A 6338-nucleotide genomic window follows, 5' to 3' on the forward strand; every position below is an offset into this window, starting at 1 on the left:
CGGCCAAGGGGCTGAGCCCGCACCAACCCTTCCCTCCTGCCGCTCTCTCCAGCTGGCAAACCACGGGAGCAGAGCAGCCGAGCACCTGCGCCGGGCCCTGCCCTACCTGCAGAGCCCACAGGAGTCCCTGCGAGTGGCGGCCATCAGGTTCATTGGTGAGCCACGAGCCCGGGCTCCCTCCCCAGCCCACCACAGCTCGGCCCCAGCCCCGCCTGCTGCCACGGCAGCGCCACCCGGGCCCGGCGCCATCGAGCCCCGCCTGGCCACGGCGCTGCTGCCGCCCTCTCTCAGCCGTGCCCTGGGGCGGCAGCGTGCAGCCAGGGCCGGGCTGAGCCCTGCTGGGCCAGCAGGGTGTGTAGCCACAGTGCCGGCAGCAATGCTGGCAGGGAGCTGTGCCGCTGGGGCTGTGACAGGCTCTGTGTTCCCAGGGATGGCCGGGCGGAGCTTGATGGGGAAGTATCAAGAGCTGAAGCTTATCTACAGTGGTGAGTGAGGGCAGCAGGCTGGCAGTGGGGGCTGGCAAGGGGAAAGCTGCAAGCCCTGTCCCGTCTGTGGAGGGCTCTGCTCCTTGTGCGGACGAGGGCTGGCCTGGGTGGAGCACACTGAGATTTAAGGGCCATGTGGGGGATTCATGGCTGCTCTTTGGGCTGACCCCCTTGGACCCTGCTCCATCCTGGCCATGGCTAGTGCGGGCCGGGATGGCCCTGGCAGGGCGCTCTCCTCAGCTCCCTGCAGATGTGGCATCTGACCATGGCTCTGTTCCTCTCTGTTACAGCCCTGGAAGTAATGGCAAATGACATCAGCCCCTCTGTCAGCAGCCTGTCAATTCAAACTTGGCATATCCTCAGGGCATTAGACAGACCTCGATATTCCACCTTCAGGAATCTGCATGGTGAGCTCCGTGGGCCATGGAGGACAAGGCTTCGTCTGCTGGGGCTCAGCTGCCTGCGCTGCTGGAGCTCTGCACAGAGATGAGCCCAGAGGCTCTGTCTGCTGGGGCCACCTGAGCCAGCAGAGATTTTCAGTTTGTTCAAGACTGTTCTTTTCTTCTTTTTGTTTTTCTTTAGTATATAAATATAGGATGTGTTATAATAGACAGACACCCAGGATCTTTCTTTTGCTGCCAGGACCTGCAGGGCATTGAAGAAGAGGGGAAAAGGGTGCTTGTGCTCAGTGAGCTGCCCAGGTGTGCAGTGCTGCAGGAAAAATGGCCAGAAGCCTTTTGGCTTCCCGGCCTTTCAGGGCTGTGGGGCCAGGAGTTGTGGGGCTGGGCGTGTGCCCTCCCTGTGCTCGAGACTGGAGCCCCAGGCCCTTCAGCCTTAGGCATTGAGCTCCACTGCCTGCTTGCTAAGTCTTGTTCCTGTTGCTGTGGGGGAGGCTGAGCTCTGAGCTTTAGGTGCCGTTGAGCCAGAAGAACAGCAGCTTTGAGCCCAGAGGGGCCACAGAAAGGCCTGGACAGGGCATTCCTGGCATTCCCAGGGCAGGGACACATGGTAGTGTGGCATAGTGTGGCACCTTCAGGGTGCCCCGCTGGTTTTGCACTGGGCCACCTCCCTGTGTGTGCAGGGCTGGCTCTTTGCTTTGCTGTGCTTGGCCTTTTGCCATCGTGCTCCTTTGGCTGCCTGCAGAGAGGGGCAGCCCTATAAGAAGGGGGAAAGGCCCTGTCTCCAACATCTCAAAGGGGGAAATGGAGCTCTTCCGGCCCTCAGCCCACGCTGTAAGCAGAGCAGAGCCTTTCCCCCAGCTCTGATGGCTTTCTGTCTGCTGCTGGGCCCTGGCCACCATGACCCACTGCACTTGCTCTGAGTCACCTACAGGATGGCTGCTGCCTCTTGATTTGCTGGCGGGACGTGAGGGTCACTGAGGGAAAGGTGGGTGTCCCAGTGCTGAGGGCGCACGTGGGTCACTGAGCAGACTTGAGGCTTCCCCAGCAGGTTGCAGGTGCCTTATGTGTCACTGAAGGGAAGGCAGATGCCCCATGTGTGGCCGAGGTGTCATGAAGGTCTCTGAATGGCATGCAGATGCCCAGCATGCCACTGAGGGCACATGAGAGTCCCTGAGGGGAGGCGGGTGTCTGTTGTGTCCCTCAGCGTACAACGTCGGTGTTCCTGAGGGAACCCAAGCGTCCCTTGAAGGGGACACAGGCACGCCACGTGTCGCCGAGCGCACGTGCCGCTCGCTGAAGAGACGCCAGGGCCGCTGAGGGGACGTGGGCTCGCCCTGAGGGACACGGCAGGGCCGGGCCGGTCCCCGCTGCGCTGCCGCCGCCCGCTCCCCGCCGCAGGGAGCGTTTCCCGCCCAGGCGCGGGCGGCCCCGCCCCGCCGGTCCCCTCAGCCGCGGGCGGGAGCTCCAACCCGCTGTGGCCGCCCCTCGGGGCCAGGCGCCGGGCGGCCTTCCAGAAGCCGTGGGGGAGCTGCCCTGGGGCTGCCCTGCGCTCATACCCACCGAGGAGGATGGGGCAGTGTTGTCTCAGGACTAGGGAGTGTTTCACTTTGAGAGGGGTAAAGCTGCAGTAGCTTAGAGCAAGAGAACTTCACAGCACAGGAATGCTGGAATTGCCTGGTGTCACCTGTAGGGCACGCAATGAACATTTGGGCTTTCAAGTTGAGGTAATCACTGGACTGTGAGAATAATGAAATTGGAGGTCATCTGTCAAGTACATGTAGTGGGTAGACATTTCAGCAGGAAGATTTGAGGTCATCTCTAGGGGACAAAGTTACTTTTGAGGAGAAGTCTGAGTAATTTCTAGAGGACACATAGAGATCATTTTGGGACAAAACCTGAGGGAAATGTTAGGGCAAAGACAGAACATTTGGGGGGTAAAACCTCAGGTTCTCTGACTTCCCACTACCTCATCCCATGCCCCAGCAGGGGAGCTTTGCCCTCCCTGTCCCCAGCCAGCCCAGCCTGGGCACCTCGGGGGTGCCCCCACCCTCCTGCTGAGGCCCGGCCTCGAGGGCTTCTGCCGCAGGCCTGGGAGACGCTCTGGGGAAGCGCCAGAGCAGCCGGGTGCCAGGGACAAGGCGGCTGCCTGGGGGCTGCTTGTGGCCTCTGACACCCAATTGCTCAGGGCTTCCCACCGCCCTGGCTCCTCAGGGGCCTCCTGGTGTTCTGACAATTGACAGAGGTGATTTAATGGACACACCACTGGAAATAATGTCCTTATTTTACTGTCAATAAGAAGGAACCACAGTGTAAGATGATACATTCAATAAAAATGTGCGCTCGATTTTTGTGACAAGCAAAAACAAGCAAGATAGTGCACCTAAATAAGTACTATAAGAGAGAGAGAGCTATTTAGAAAGAATCATCACCAATTGCCTAAATTGTTTATCATCTTGCAGATCTGCACTTGCTGGGGAGCAGCATTTTACACCAAGGACCTGGGGAACTATTCCCAGCAATTGGGAAAATCCTAGGTCATCCATTCACCCAGAGATGAGGTTTCCAAATTTGCCCTGAAAGTGGATCCAGCTTTTATAGGCCAAAAAGAGCAATTCAACGCGACTCAATTATATTTTTAGCCCAGAAACCCCTGCAGCTGATGGTATACTTCACAGCCAGCAGGGACACAGCTAGGCCAAAGCCCAAACCTCTGCTGGGAGGGTTTCCCCTCAAATACCCTACAAACAAACCTCTATTCAAGTCAGTTGGGAAAGTTTCTTAAAATGATACATTTCTGGCACCTAACTACACAGTGTTATGTGAAAGTTTCTGAAGCAGCTGGTTTGGAGTCAAAGAGCCAGCAATAAGAGTCCTTGTCATCTATTTGTAGCTAAATCACACTTCGGGGGACTTGAAGGAGTTTGGAACGAGTTAGAGACCAGACCTCTGAATTTTTTAGCTGTTGCCATTTCTTTTTCTTCTACATAGACAGGAAGGATGAGTTTGGCTCACATCTCCACCGCAAGGCTCAGAAGGTCACAAGACTCCTAGTTACAAGACCTTTTTAAGGATTTATTGGCCAATCAAACACTGCCAACAAGGATATTTATGTTTGTCTGGGTTTGAAAAGACAGGTGTCTGCTAAGGAAGGCAGGAGCCTCCCCTGAAATGGAAAATGTGAAGCCCCTCCCTTTGAATTGTTATAAGTTTGAAATTAAGGGGCTCTAAGGCAAAGATATGGGACAAGGAATAACTTCTTTAGTAGGAAGGAAAAAAAACCCCAAAAAAACAATGCAGTAATACAAAACAACACTGGCAGAGTCAGAATATGGTCTGACTCCCTTTGTGTCAGGGTGTTGGTAGTAATCCCATTAAATGGTGGCTGCACTTCTCCTGGAGAGACAGGTGAGGTTCTGTTAAAGCAGTGATCCTGTAGAAGGGTGGAGTTTTCCTTTGAAGATCCAGTGGTGGTGTGGATTGGTCTGGTCTTCCTCTGGGAATCCAGTGGGAAAGGTGCTGTGGTGTTCCAACTGTCAGATTACATCCAGGAAGGAATGCTAGGCTCCATCCCCTGGGTGGAGCTTCTCCCAATGGGATGATGTAATTTTATCAGTCATGCAGTCAGCACCCGCAGAGCCCAGCTGCAAGGAGAGAAAGCAGAAACCGCCCGTCAGCTGAAGGCTCCTGTGCCCTTGTCCAAGCTGCCCACGGTGCCCAGGCCATGCTGGCCGTGCTCAGAGCGGTGCCCAGAGCTGCCCATCACTGCTGCTTTTGGCAGCAGGGCAGGAGGGCAGGACGTGTGCCCAGCCTGCAGCCAGCCAGGGCACATCCACCTCCTCAGCAGCTGCCCAGAGCAGGAGGCTCCTGTGCTCGCTGCCATCTCCCAGAAGCTCTGATCCCACCATGCCAGGCAGACGGGGACCCACCTCACGCCCTCCCCTGCTGGAAGAAAAGCTGGTCCCAAACGATGTCCTCAGCCTTCTCCAAGGGCACGGCCCATCCACGCTGCAGCTGGTCCCAAGCACTTCCTGATCCAGACTGGAGCCAACCTATAAGGCTTCATCTAGAAAAACAAACAACAAATTATTGAAAATAGATTACAGACAAAAAGGGGAAACAAGAAAAAAGGTACAAAAATCTTATCTCTGCCAGGGCCTTAAGGAAGGCCACCCTCTGCATGCAAGGAAAAACCCACACACGGGGAAGGGAAGCCCAGGCTTTCTCCCTTCCCCCCTGCACTGCCCCCCACAATAATGCTGATCCCAAAGCAAACAAGGGCAGTGGAGCAGCCCAAGCCCTTCCTTGCCTGCACAGCAAAGCAGCCTCAGCACAGGTTCTAGAGTCCCACCACTGCTCCCGCCATGGGGATTTGTTTGTGTCGGGCTGGCTGCCCCAGCCCCATCCCGGGGCACGGTGGGGGCTGGGGGCTGTTGGCAGGGCCAGGAGCCCACTCCCATTTCGTACCCAGCCCAGCCCATACCCCCAGCCCTGCCAAAACCAGCTGGACAGGTGACTGAAGGATCAGCTGCATCTGCCCCAGCAAAGGGGGAACCTTGGGTTCCCAGCCAGGCTGTGCAATGCCCAAATCTGGGAGCATCCCCCTGGGTGTGGACTCATCTGCAAATTTGCTGTGGAGTCTGGCTTTGAAGAAGGTGCCACAGTCAAAGTCCATCATCTTCAGCTGGCCAGTGGCCAGGTCCAGGAAGAGGTTGCCATCCTTGATGTCATCCTCGCTGTCTCCAGCAGCAGCAGTCCCACCTGGTACAGCTTCTCCAGGGGCTCCTTCTCCTTCCCTGCGGTGAGACCAGGCTCTCAGGTTCTGCCCAAGGCCCCAGCTGTCAGGGAACCAGGACAAGCAAAACCAGCTCAGATGCTGGCCACCAGTGCTGGGCAGAGCAGCTCAGCTCCAGCACAAGGGCTCTGTGTTCCCATCTGATGAGCCCTGGGCAGTGACACGGGCAGGACAAAAAAGTCTGGCTTCCTTTGCTTCTGACTGCCAAGGCATGTGTGGAGCTGTAACTTACCAGGGCCCTGCATCACAGTGTGCCTGTGGCTCTCTCCCTTCTTCTAGGGCAGATGAATATCCTGCATCCAAGGATGACAGAGCAGCTCTTCTAATGAGGGCCTTTCCAAGTCCAGCATGGATAAACACCGCCTGATCAGATCTTGGCACTCTGGGCAGAGAAACCACAAACCACCGGTCAGTTGGAGAAGGCTCCTGTTGGCTTTGCCCCACTATTCCCGTGCCCAGGCCATGCTGGATGTGCTCAGAGCTGGGCCTAAGCTTTCCCATCCATTCCCTGGTTTGGAGGAGAGCAGGAGAGCAGGACAAGTGCCACCTCCTCAGCAGCTGCAAGAGCAGGATGCTCACGAGCCCGCTGCTGTCTCCCAGCACTGGTATTCCCCCGTGCCCAGAGATGAGGATCCACCTTGAGAGAGCCCTTGTGGCAGC

The 6338-nt window shown here is 56.7% G+C and overlaps 1 long non-coding RNA gene across 1 annotated transcript; it reads left to right on the plus strand.

Moving 5' to 3' along the window:
• The first annotated feature begins 441 nt into the window (after positions 1-441).
• Positions 442-1100, plus strand: LOC132334917 (uncharacterized). The gene is made up of 2 exons (XR_009488562.1): positions 442-485; positions 776-1100. It is a non-coding gene; the product is annotated as an uncharacterized LOC132334917 (long non-coding RNA).
• Positions 1101-6338: the final 5238 nt, after the last annotated feature.

Source organism: Haemorhous mexicanus, chromosome 16 (genome assembly GCF_027477595.1).
Source record: "Haemorhous mexicanus isolate bHaeMex1 chromosome 16, bHaeMex1.pri, whole genome shotgun sequence".
Classification (NCBI taxonomy): domain Eukaryota; kingdom Metazoa; phylum Chordata; class Aves; order Passeriformes; family Fringillidae; genus Haemorhous; species Haemorhous mexicanus.